This window comes from Salvelinus fontinalis, chromosome 24 (assembly GCF_029448725.1).
Source record: "Salvelinus fontinalis isolate EN_2023a chromosome 24, ASM2944872v1, whole genome shotgun sequence".
NCBI lineage: Eukaryota > Metazoa > Chordata > Actinopteri > Salmoniformes > Salmonidae > Salvelinus > Salvelinus fontinalis.
This window is the reverse complement of record NC_074688.1, coordinates 22866769-22880593: the sequence shown is the minus strand read 5'-3', so window position 1 is coordinate 22880593 and position 13825 is coordinate 22866769. Positions and strand designations below refer to the sequence as shown.

Sequence of the window (13825 nt, the reverse complement as noted above, 5' to 3'; positions counted from 1 at the left end):
CTAAAATGTAGTTTTTTTCGCGTCATGGTTTGTCGCTAATATGCAGTCAATTTGTAAGATAATTTTTTTTTTTTATGATGAGCATAACATTCTTTACAGGTTTGTTATGTTGCTCATATGTAGCCTTTAAATCTCGCAATGCAAATTCAACAGGTCTCTCTGTGTGTGTGTGTGTGTGTGTGTGTGTGTGTGTGTGTGTGTGTGTGTGTGTGTGTGTGTGTGTGTGTGTGTGTGTGTGTGTGTGTGTGTGTTGGATGGATGGATGGATGGATGGATGTTTGGGGGGTGGGGGGGTCTATACAGGATTACACCTTTTGTTGCTCAGAAGCCTATCCAAAATAAAGCGAAATGTCTACAGAAAGTATTCATACTTACTCCACATGTTGTTGTGGTACAGCCTGTGTTCTCACCCATCTACACACAATACCCCATAATGACAAAGCGAAAACATGTTTTTGACATTTATGCCAAATGTATTGAAAATGACATACAGAAATATCTAATGTAAAGAAGTATTCACACCCCTGAGTCAACACTTTGTCGAAACAGCTTTAGCAGCGATTACAGCTGTGTTTCTGGGTACGTCTCTAAGAGCTTTCCACACCCGAATTGTGCAACATTGGCCCATGATTCTTTTCAAAATCCTTCAAGTTCTGTCATATTGTAAAGGTTTTCTTCCAGGGGTGAAGGAGAGGACCAAAGTCCAGCGCGGCTAGTGTTAAACATGTTTAATACAAGAACAAGTGAAACACTACAAACAACATACAAAATAACAAATGTGCAAAATCGATACAGACCTATCTGGTGCAGAACACAAACACAGAGACAGGTAACAAACACCCACAAAATCCCAACACAAAACAAGCCTCCTATATATGAGTCTCAATCAGAGACAACGACTACCATCTGTCTCTGATTGAGAACCCACACTAGGCTGACATAGAAACAGACAAACTAGACACACAACATAGAATTCCCCACCCAGCTCACGTCCTGACCAACTAAACACATACAAAACAACAGAAAACAGGTCAGGAACGTGACACATATTGGTTGTTGATCATTGCCAGAGAACCATTTTCAGGTCTTGCCATAGATTTTTAAGTAGATTTAAGTCAAAACTGTAAATCGGCAACTCAGGAAAATACACTGTCTTCTTGGTAAGCAACTCCAGTGTATATTTGGCTATGTGTTTTAGGTTATTGTTCTGCTGAAAGGTGAATTTCCCAGTGTCCAGTGGAAAGAAGACTGAACCTGGTTTTCCTCTAGGATTTTGCCTATTTTTAGCTCCATTTTCCTAAACTCCCCATTCCTTAACGATTACAAGCATGGATTTGCCCCTAACATAACACTTTGTATTCAGGACAAGATGTGAATTGCATTGCCACATTTGTTTTGCAGTGTTACTTTAATGGTGTGTTGCAAACAGGATGTATGTTTATTTATTTATTTTATTCTGTACAGGCTTCCTTTTTTCACTCTGTCATTTTGATTAGTATTGTGGAGTAACTACAATGTTATTGATCCATCCTCAGTTTTCTCCTATCACAGCCATTAAACTCTGTAACTGTTTTAAAGTCATCATTGGCCTCATGGTAAAATCCCTGAGCGGTTTCCTTCCTCTCCGGTAACTAAGTTAGGAAGGACCTTGGGAGTCCATGGAACTTATTATGTGACTTGTTAGGCACATTTTCAATCCTGAACTTATTTAGGCTTGCTATAAAAAAGGGGTTGAATACTTATTGACTCAAAACTTTTAAGCTTTTCATTTTTAATTAATTTGTAAAAAAAAAAAATCCACTTTGACATTATAGGGTATTGTGTTTAGGCCGGTGAAAACAAATCTAAATGTAATACATTTTAAATTCAGGCTATAACACAACAAAATGTGGAAAAAGTCAAGGAGTGTGAATACTTTCTGAAGGCACTGTACATGTGTACTGAAGGTAACATGGTAAACTACAGGTTTTCAATGGAGGACTGTTGAATGGAGTGTAGTCTGCATTGAGTAGTGGTTGAATACCATTCACTGTATTTTAGAGCTTCACTCTCTGTCACCATTCATTTAATTAACCTCTCTCTGTGTTAAATGCCAGAATGCCTCCAGAATACACAATAGATTCCAATGCAATATCCCAAGTGGTGCAAGATTAGAAGATTATTGCATTTTTTGTGGGGAAGAAAAATTCCAAGCCAAGAAAGACCTATGGATGCAGATCTTTCATTTATTTGATTTTTGTTGCATAAATAAATGCAGGGAGAGGAGAACAAGTGGTTTGCTGACCTAGAAACGCTGTACAGCTGTAACAACTCCCACATATTGTTAGGAACAAAGTTGACCAGGCTTGGTAGGATACCATTTAGATACAGTGCCTTCGGAAAGTGTTCAGACCCCTTGACCACATTTTGTTACGTTACAGCATTATTCTCAAATTGATAGAAAAAACCTCAGCAATCTACCCAAAATACCCCATAATGACAAATCAAAAACAGTTTTTTTGAAATTGTTGCTAATTTATTTTTTTAAAGTATTCATACCCTTTACTCAGTGATTTGTTGAAGCACCTTTGGCAGCGACTACAGCATCAACTCTTCTTGGGTATGACGCTACAAGCTTGGCACACCTGTGTTTGGGGAGTTTCTCCCATTCTTCTCTGGAGATCATCTAAAACTCTGTCAGGTTTGATGGGGAGCGTTGCTGCACAGCTACTTTCAGGCCTCTCCAGAGATGTTTGATCGGGTTCAAGTCCGGGCTCTGGCTGGGTCACTCAAGGACATTCAGAGACTTGTCCCGAAAACACTCCTGCATTGTTTTGGCTATATGCTTAGGGTTGTTGTCCTGTTGGAAGGTGAACCTTCACCCGAGTCTGAGGTCCTGAGCGCTCTGGGGCAGGTTTTCATCAAGGATCTCTCTGTACTTTGCTCCACTCATCTTTGCCTCGATCCAGACTAGTCTCCCAGTCCCTGCTTCTGAAAGATATCCCCACAGCATGATGCTGCTACCACCATGCCTCACCGTAGGGATGGTGCCAAGTTTCCTCCAGATGTGTTGCTTGGAATTCAGGCCAAAGAGTTCAATCTTGGTTTTATCAGACCAGAGAATCTTGTTTCTCGTGTTCTGAGAGTATTTAGGTGCCTTTTGGCAAACTCCAGAGGGCTGTCATATGCCTTTTACTGAGGAGTGGCTTCTGTCTGGACACTCTCCCTGTCCAAGGCCCTTCTCCTCCGATTGGTCAGTTTGGCCGAGGCCGTTGTATTCTTGGGGACCTTCAATGCTGCAGAATTTTTTTGGTACCCTTCCCCAGATCTGTGCCTCGACACAATCCTGTCTCGGAGCTCTTTGGACAATTCCTTGGACCTCATGGCTTGGGTTTTGCTCTGACATGCACTGTAAACTGTGGGACCTTAAATAGACAGGGGTGTGCCTTTCCAAATCATGTCCAATCAATTGAATTTACCACAGGTGGACTCCAATCAAGTTGTAGAAACATCTCAAGGATGATCAAATTCGAGTCTCATAGCAAAGGGTCTGAATACTTATGTAAATAAGGTATTTCTGTTTTTTATTTGTCATACATTTAAAAAAATTGTTTAAACCTGTTTTTGCTTTGTCTTTATGGGGTATTGTGTGTAGATTGCTGAGAAAAAAACTATATTTAATCAATTTTAGAATAAGGCTGTAACATAACAAAATGTGGAAAAAGTCAAGGGGTCTGAATACTTTCTGAAGGAACTGTATGCCTTTATAGTGAGAGTAGAGCACCAAAGAGAAGGGCAAAGTGTAACGTCGTCTGTGTGTAGCTGGTGAGATGAGTCAGGCGCAGGACAGCAGATATGAGTAATAAAAACACTTTTACTCAAAAATCAAAATGTATACACGTAATTTACACGGCCACACAATACGGACCACAATACAACAAACAATCACTCACAAAAACGATGTGGGGAACAGAGGGTTAAATAATGAACAGGTGATTGTGGGATTGAAAACAGGTGTGTGAAACAAAGACAAAACAAATGGAAAATGAAAAGTGGATCGGGGGTAGCTAGAAAGCCGGTGACGTCGACTGCCGAACGGCGCCCGAAAAAGGAGAGGGACCGACTTCGGCGGAAGTCGTGACACAAAGTCTAGCTAGATCTTGCTTAGCTGGACTAGGCTTGGCAGGCATTTATTTGACATCAAGCCTGGTTGGTTAATATCTGAAAGGAAAGATTTTTTATTTAAAAAATATATATATTTCACCTTTATTTAACCAGGTAGGTCAGTTGAGAACAAGTTTTCATTTACAACTGCGACCTGACCAAGATTAAGCAAAGCAGTGGGACAAACAACAACAACACAGAGTTACGCATGGGATCAACAAAAGTACAGTCAATAACACAATAGAACAATCTATATACAGTGTGTGCAAATGGAGTAAGGAGGTAAGGAAATAAATAGGCCATAGTAGCGAAGTAATTACAATTTAGCAAATTAACACTGGAGTGATAGATGTGCAGATGATGATGTCCAAGTAGAAATACTGGTGTGCAAAAGAGCTACCTCATCCCCAAAAAACAATATGGGGATGAGGTAGGTAGTTGGATGGGCTATTTACAGATGGGCTGTGTACAGCTGCAGCGATTGGTAAGCTGCTCAGATAGCTGATATGGAGTGATACAAGAATAAAGATTTCAAATCATTTTGAAAGCGTCTTGTAAATAGTCTATCTCTCCAGGGGGTTCCTCCATCTCTCCAGGATGTTCCTATGTCTCTCCAGGGGGTTCCTCTATCTCTCCAGGATGTTCCTATGTCTCTCCAGGATGTTCCTATGTCTCTCCAGGATGTTCCTCTGTCTCTCCAGGGGGTTCCTCCATCTCTCCAGGATGTTCCTCTGTCTCTCCAGGGGGTTCCTCCATCTCTCCAGGATGTTCCTATGTCTCTCCAGGGGGTTCCTCTATCACTCCAGGATGTTCCTATGTCTCTCCAGGGGGTTCCTCCATCTCTCCAGGATGTTCCTATGTCTCTCCAGGGGATTCCTCCATCTCTCCAGGATGTTCCTATGTCTCTCCAGGGGGTTCCTCTATCTCTCCAGGATGTTCCTATGTCTCTCCAGGGGTTCCTCTGTCTCTCCAGGATGTTCCTATGTCTCTCCAGGGGTTCCTCTGTCTCTCCAGGATGTTCCTATGTCTCTCCAGGGGGTTTCTCCATCTCTCCAGGATGTTCCTATGTCTCTCCAGGGGGTTCCTCTATCTCTCCAGGATGTTCCTATGTCTCTCCAGGGGTTCCTCTGTCTCTCCAGGATGTTCCTATGTCTCTCCAGGGGGTTCCTCTGTCTCTCCAGGGGTTCCTCTGTCTCTCCAGGATGTTCCTATGTCTCTCCAGGGGGTTCCTCTATCTCTCCAGGATGTTCCTATGTCTCTCCAGGGGGTTCCTCTATCTCTCCAGGATGTTCCTATGTCTCTCCAGGGGTTCCTCTGTCTCTCCAGGATGTTCCTATGTCTCTCCAGGGGGTTCCTCTGTCTCTCCAGGGGTTCCTCTGTCTCTCCAGGATGTTCCTATGTCTCTCCAGGGGGTTCCTCTGTCTCTCCAGGATGTTCCTATGTCTCTCCAGGAGTTTCATATTTCTCTCCAGGGAGTTCCTCTGTCTCTCCAGGGAGTTCCTCTGTCTCTCCAGGATGTTCATATGTCTCTCCAGGGGTTCCTCTGTCTCTCCAGGATGTTCCTATGTCTCTCCAGGAGTTTCATATTTCTCTCCAGGGAGTTCCTCTGTCTCTCCAGGGGGTTCCTCTGTCTCTCCAGGATGTTTCTATGTCTCTCCAGGGGTTCCTCTGTCTCTCCAGGAGTTTCAAATTTCTCTCCAGGGGGTTCCTCTGTCTCCCCAGGGGGTTCCTCTGTCTCTCCAGGGGGTTCCTCTTTCTCTCCAGGGGGTTCCTCTATCTCTCCAGGGGATACCTCTATCTCCAGGGGGTTCCTCTATCTCTCCAGGGGATACCTCTATCTCCAGGGGGATCTTCTATCTCTCCAGGAGGCTCCTCTGTATAATACATATCAGCTGTGATCTGATCATCGTATTTCAGACGGTTGCATAATGCTTCTTTATTGTCAGCTCCACCTCATTCATCAGCGCTGAATGATGGTGAAATGGATCAATAGAAGCGGTCATGGAGCCTTAAGTAGGCCTGTACTGCTTTTGGTGTGTTTCTCTGATAAACAAAGTAAACGTACGCTTGTTATTGTGCTTATGTTTGCCATACAGTTTTCTATGTGTGAAATGGATGGTGATTGAAGATGCTGTTGAAGGGTTTGGCTTTGAAACAGAGTGATGCAGGGCTGCTGTACTGTATTCTGTATCTGTACTGAGTCATCACCCTCATCCTTCACAGGCCTTGGTAACTGAACTGGCATCTACTAGAATATCTTGTCCTGTGTTCTTCATGTATAATGTATACAGCGCTTTAACAGTGTTGTTGACTGTGGGGCCAGGATACTGATCCTGTCCACTTCACAGGAGTTTTCTATTTCCCTCCAGGGGGTTCCTCTGTCTCTCCAGTGGGTTCCTCTGTCTCTCCAGGGAGTTCTTCTATCTCTCCAGGGAGTTCTTCTATCTCTCCAGGGAGTTCCTATATATCTCCAGGGAGTTCCTCTGTATCTCCATGGAGTTCCTCTGTCTTTCCAGGGGGGTATCTGTCTCTCCAGTGAGTTCCTCTATCTGTCCAGGGGTCCTTTATCTCCATGGGGTTCCTCTATCTCAAGGGTTCCTCTATCTCTCCAGGGGTTTCCTCTATCTCTCCATGGGTGCCTCTGTCACTCCAGGGGGTCCCTCTATCTCTCCAGGAGTTTCCTATATCTCTCCAGGGTTTTCCTCTGTCTCTCCAGAGGGTTCCTCTATCTCCCCATGGGGTCCTCTATCTCCAGGCGGTCCTCTATCTCCAAGGGGTCCCTCTATCTCTCCAGGAGGTTCTTCTATTTTATTTTTTTATTTTTTTTTACCGTTAATTTACCAGGTAAGTTGACTGAGAACACATTCTCATTTGCAGCAACGACCTGGGGAATAGTTACAGGGGAGAGGAGGGGGATGAATGAGCCAATTGTAAACTGGGGATTATTAGGTGACCATGATGGTTTGAGGGCCAGATTGGGAATTTAGCCAGGACACCGGGGTTAACACCCCTACTCTTACGATAAGTGCCATGGGATCTTTAATGACCTCAGAGAGTCAGGACACGTCCCATCCGAAAGACGGCACCCTATACAGGACAGTGTCCCCAATCACTGCCCTGGGGCATTGGGATATTTTTTTAGACCAGAGGAAAGAGTGCCTCCTACTGGCCCTCCAACACCACTTCCAGCAGCATCTGGTCTCCCATCCAGGGACTGACCAGGACCAACCCTGCTTAGCTTCAGAAGCAAGCCAGCAGTGGTATGCAGGGTGGTATGCTGCTGGCAGATATTATAATACATATCAGCTGTGATCTGATCATCGTATTTCAGACTGTTGCGTAATGCTTCTTTATTGTCAGCTCCACCTCATTCATCAGCGCTGAATGATGGTGAAATGGATCAATAGAAGCGGTCATGGAGCCTTAAGTAGGCCTGTACTGCTTTTGGTGTGTTTCTCTGATAAACAAAGGAAACATACGCTTGTTATTGTGCTTATGTTTGCCATACAGTTTTCTATGTGTGACATGGATGGTGATTGAAGATGCTGTTGAAGGGTTTGGCTTTGAAACAGAGTGATGCAGGGCTGCTGTACTGTATTCTGTCTCTGTACTGAGTCATCACCCTCATCCTTCACAGGCCTTGGTAACTGAACTGGCATCTACTAGAATATCTTGTCCTCTGTTCTTCACGTATAATGTATACAGCGCTTTAACAGTGTTGTTGACTGTGGGGCCAGGATACTGATCCTGTCCATTTCAATAGTTCTGTATGCTCATAGCAGATTTGAATGATAAGTAGTAAATACAGGACCATTGATATCATGTGGGCACTGTGGTTGGAAAATTGCACAGTTCACACAACCTGCGGTGAAATGCAGTTATCCTGTTTCAAGTTAAATTTGACACCGAAGCTAATGGCCCTTTAATATGTGCCAGCTCGTGAAATATTTCATTGCCTGTACATTTGGCTCACTACATCCTATGTAACAATAATATACTCTTCTATTTAAAGAAATTGAATTTATAGATCATTAAATTTACATTAGATTCTGCTTAATAAACCTCCCCCTAATTGCTAGATAATGCAGGGCATTACTTTATGTGGTGGCAGCAACCGATGTTACTCTTAGTTAGGGAAGGGAAGGCTGAGACATTGTAGTTCTTCTCAGTACAACTTTAGAAAGAGAGAAGATCCGGTAGACACTGTTGACATCCATAAGAAAATCAGCTACTGCAGTTTTGCTAGTCACTACTGTCTGATGTAAGACAGCACATTTCAAGCTGTGTGGGTAGCTCTGTCTGCTTCAGACAGAGCTACCCAGTGTCCACACACTTTTTTCAGTGAGCTCTTTCTGACTGCTCCTCAGTACATGGCGGCAGGTAGCCTAGTGGTGAAGAGCCCAAAGCTCTTAGCTCTTAACCAAAAGGTTGCTGGTTTGATATCCCGGGCCGACTAGGTGAAAAATCCGGTTGATGTGCCCTTAAGCAAGGCACTTAACATTAGTTGCTCTGGATAAGCCCGTCTGTTAAAATGTGAAGGGAAGCAGAGAATCTAGCTGCAGCATAATTAGCAGTCTTGTTGAGGTTCCACTGTTGTATGGTCTTGAAGTCATACTGGGTGAAGGCATGCAGCTATAGAGGGGTGAGAGATCAGTTGGTCAGAAGGGATGGCCATAGGCTATGTCTGTTGGTGCCTACAGAATGTCTCTCCATCACTGACCTTGTATAGCCTTTCAAGTCTCCTAGGATGCATCTCAAATGGCACCCTATTCCCTTTATATTGCACTACTTTTCAAAAGTAGTGCGCTGTATAGAGAATATGGTGCCAAAAGTAGTGCACAATATAGAGAATAGGGTTGCATTTGGGATGCATCCTAGGAGTCATTTCGGACTAATACATAGTCCATCCTTCAAGCCTTCGGCAGGGGAACACAATACAACAATTTTCTGTCTCCGTAAAAGAGCTTTTTGCTAAATAAACGTGTAATGCCAAGGTCAAAGGGTAGGGAGAGGGGAATTGTTGACATCCTATTCACTTTAGAGTTATTTTTGGATGGAATACAAATCAGACCTCCCACCTTTTTGTCAACGGAATTTTCAGTATAAGGTACAGTGAGTTGTCAGTGAATGAAGAATGCTGAAAATAGTATCGAAACAACAACATTGGCTGTTGAACTAAAGTGTAATAAACAGTCAAATAGCAGTAAAGGACTGGTGGCGGGCCCTTTGATGAGTGAGTGGACAGAGTGCTTCATTCATGCCAGTGCTGTGATAATGAGGAGGAGGAGTGGTGTCTGCTGGTATGAATATGACATTGTTCTCTCTCTGCCCTGGATCTGAGGGTCCTCACTGCATTGTCTACATTGCCTGGCTGTAGCTGTGCGAATCATTTCCGCAATGAGAAAATTAAGAAGCAATGTTGTTGTTTTGGAGGGCATGGAGTGCACATTAGTATGCCTCATGGAGCAGTCACAGCACGCCATTAAGAGAGACTGTGGACCAGTCACTGGCTCACAGCACAGCACCTCGTAAATGGGAACATGGGACAGTTTTACTGCAGAACAGAACATACTCTATCAACAGACATGGCACAGACGTACAGTCCCTAGCATATACAGAACTAGGACCCCAATTATTCGACTAGTCGATTGTTTGGTCAATAGGCTGTTGGCCGACCAAGATTTTTTTTTGTCAAGCAGTAGCAAAAATATATATAGTACCAGTGAAACGTTTGGACACCTACTCATTCCAGGGTTTTCATTTTTTTTGTACTATTTTCTACATTGTAGAATAACAGTGAAGACATCAAAACTATGAAATAACACATATGGAATCATGTAGTAACCAAAAAAGTGTTCAACAAATCAAAATATATTTTATATGGGAGATTCTTCAAAGTAGCCACCCTTTGCCTTGATGACAGTTTTGCACGCTCTTGGCATTCTCTCAACCAGCTTCATGTGCCTTTTGGCTGGTACTGTACAGTATATATACAGCTGAAGTAAGAAGTTTACATACACCTTAGCAAAATACATTTAAACTCAGTTTTTCACAATTCCTGACATTTAATCCAAGTAAAAATTGCCTGTCTTATGTCAGTTAGGATCACCACTTTATTTTAAGAATGTGAAATGTCAGAATAATAGTTGAGAGAATTATTTATTTCAGCTTTAATTTCTTTCATCACATTCCCAGTGGGTCAGAAGTTTAGATACACTCAATTAGTATTTGGTAGCATTGCCTTTAAATTGTTTAACTTGGGTCAAACGTTTTGGGTAGCCTTCCACAAGCTTCCCACAATAAGTTGGGTGAATTTTGGCCCATTTCTTCTGACAAAGCTGGTGTAACTGAGTCAGGTTTGTAGGCCTCCTTGCTCGCACACACTTTTTCAGTTCTGCCCACAAACCTTCTATAGGATTGAGGTCAGGGCTTTGTGACGGCCACTCCAATACCTTGACTTTGTTGTCCTTAAGACATTTTGCCACAACTTTGGAAATATGCTTGAGGTCATTGTCCATTTGGAAGACCCATTTGCGACCAAGCTTTAACTTCCTGACTGATGTCTTGAGATGTTGCTTCAATATATCCACATCATTTTCCTCCCTCGTGATGCCATCTATTTTGTGAAGTGCACCAGTCCCTCCTGCAGCAAAGCACCCCCACAACATGATGCTGCCACCCCCGTGCTTCATGGTTGGGATGGTGTTCTTCGGCTTGCAAGCATCCCCCTTTTTCCTCCAAACATAACAATGGTCATTATGGCCAAACAGTTCTATTTTTGTTTCATCAGACCAGAGGACATTTCTCCAAAAAGTACAATCTTTGTCCCCATGTGCAGTTGCAAACCGTAGTCTGGCTTTTTTGGGCGGTTTTGGAGCAGTGGCTTCTTCCTTGCTGAGCGGCCTTTCAGGTTATGTCAATATAGGACTCTTTTAACTGTGGATATAGATACTGTTGTACCTGTTTCCTCCAGCATCTTCACAAGGTCCTTTGCTGTTGATCTTGGATTGATTCGCTTTTTTCAAACCAAAGTTCGTTCATCTGTGGGAGACAGAACGCGTCTCCTTCCTCAGTGGTATGACGGCTGCGTGGTCCCATGGTGTTTATACGTGCATACTATTGTTTGTACAGATGAACGTGGTACCTTCAGGCGTTGGGAAATTGCTCCAAAGGATGAATCAGACTTGTGGAGGTCTACAATTTTTTTTCTGAGGTCTTTGCTGATTTCTTTTGATTTTCCCATGATGTCAAGCAAAGAAGCACTGAGTTTGAAGGTAGGACTTGAAATACATCCACAGGTACACCTCCAATTGACTCAAATGGTGTCAATTAGCCTATCAGAAGTGTGGTGGTTAATTTATGTATTACTAAATGAGGAGAGAGACAAACTTCACACACCAGTCAGAGTCTTTCAATGATGCACCATTTCTAATGAACCATTGAAAGTGACAGCACAAAAGTACAAAGATCTTTTATAGCCAAGATACACCCCTCTCAACCTACATGACGAACAACAGATCCATAGAATGGTCACAAGGCTAAGATTTGTATGAAAGGTATCTATAATACATAGCAGACAGCAACTGCTGTGTCAACAGTTCTCATTGTAAAGACCAGTGTCTGGTCCTCCTACTCCAAACAGGAACCGTCTCACCCTGGTACGGTATAGCACAAAAACATCATCTCATGTTATCTGGAATGCTCTTTAGGTTTTATCACCCAAAGACATCGTAAATCTCCTCTGTCAGTGCCAGAGGCCTCATAGAGGCCCTCCTCAGTAGAGCACACACATAATAGTTAACAGAATACTCTATTCTGTCGAATAAAACAACCATTATAATGCAATACAAGCATTATAACATAATCTTGCAATTTCCACAACAGAAGCTTCTAAAGCCAGGACATAATTTTTGGGAATTTTACAAGCTGTTTAAAGGCACAGTCAACTTAGTGTATGTAAACTTCTGACCCACTGGAATTGTGATACAGTGAATTATAAGTGAAATAATCTGTCTGTAAACAATTGTTGGAAAAATGACTTGTGTCATGCACAAAGTGGATATCCTAACCGACTTGCCAAAACTATAGTTTGTTAATAAGAAATTTGTGGAGTGGTTGAAAAACTAGATTTAATGATTCCAACCTAAGTGTATGTAAACTTCTGACTTCAACTGTATATATTTATTATGGCACACAAGACACCTGTGTTATTCACGTTCCATCTAAGTGAACTAATACATTGCGGAGGCTGAGACTAAACCATTGCAGAGGCCAAGATGTACAATGGATGTCTCTCTCCAGAATGTGCTCTCTCCCGCCAATTTGTGCACATTCATTGTTTCATAACTTCATTGTGTGAATTGTTTGCATTTGATTGTTAGTGTCTATCAATTCCCTATTACATATGTCACCAGTAGTATATTTACTGGTAATTCCTATATTTTAGAATCTACAATGTTTGTTTGGTTACGGTAATGTCTATTAATGCATTCAATATATTATTATTCCTGTCTTTAACCGTTCTCAATGTTGGAGTGGACACGTTGTTTGCAGAGGGCACAAGCTATGCTACAATTGTGGGAAACAAGTTTGTTTTATTTCATTCCATTTATGAGTTTTGTCAATTTAGTCATTGTATTTTGTTTGGAGCGCTCCTGTCAATGTTGAGTAAGGACGCATACCTGATTACGTATGGAAGTAGGACTATATGCTACCTGGCCTGCATGTAAATGTAGCCATATAAATGTGCCCATTTGAGGATCTGATAATATTTCTGATTGGCTTAATGCACCACCACTAATGAGCTGGAGCTTCTCAAACTAATGTTTTCTTCACCTCAAACAGCAAACGAACAAAGTCTGTTTTTACGTCCATTGAGAATGACAATAATTCCTCAATGTATTTGAAAAATCTTTCTAGCTCTCTCCCTTTCGATAACCACTCACCGTGAAAGGAAAAAATGTCATGCTCTGATCCAGTGGAAACATCATAAAATAGGTGTACCTGATTACTTCTTATCCCTTGCTCAAATAGCCTACAGCTGTGTCTGTCCCGAGCTCACTGGCACTGGAAACTCTGAGGGCCCAGAATATTTTCTACAATGTTGCAAGGAGCTTGAGGCTAAACCCAAGTTAATAGTTGATACAATGTTTCAGCTTCATTGTAGACAGGCCATTCGTAGCCAATGTAATTTATAGGATATTTATTTTTATTAGGATATTTCCTACCTGCAGGCTGAAATGTTTTTATTTGTTGACTTTATAGGCTATTTTTACTTAGTTGGTAATGGCAATAGAAGTTAGGTTTAGGTTTGTATAATTTTCATTTAGATTTGGATAGAATTTTTATTAACCACATGATTTTGAGATATGAAGACATTATTATAATTTAAATTAAACTGTTCCACGTAAATGTGCACATGAAAACCATAACTGGCACTCAGATTGGTAGAAATTGTAAGATAAATTGACATTCCACATGAGAAAGTTTGCCGACTCCTCATGTAGCCTGTTACCGGCAACTTCAGGAGAGTAACGGCAGAATCTGCGAAAGCCAGTAGGAGTCGGAAAAGGATGGTTGGGACAGGTTAAGGTTTTTTTCTTCTGGTTATCTTGATGTCTGGCTCCCTCTTGAGTTATTTGTGCCTTATGTCATCAAACATTGAGCGTAAAGCCTCAAACAA

The 13825-nt window shown here is 42.2% G+C and overlaps 1 protein-coding gene across 3 annotated transcripts in view; it reads left to right on the top strand.

Moving 5' to 3' along the window:
- LOC129822172 (cell adhesion molecule 1-like) overlaps nucleotides 1–13825 on the top strand; it is a 160690-nt gene that overhangs the window by 1092 nt on the left and 145773 nt on the right. The window lies entirely within an intron of this gene.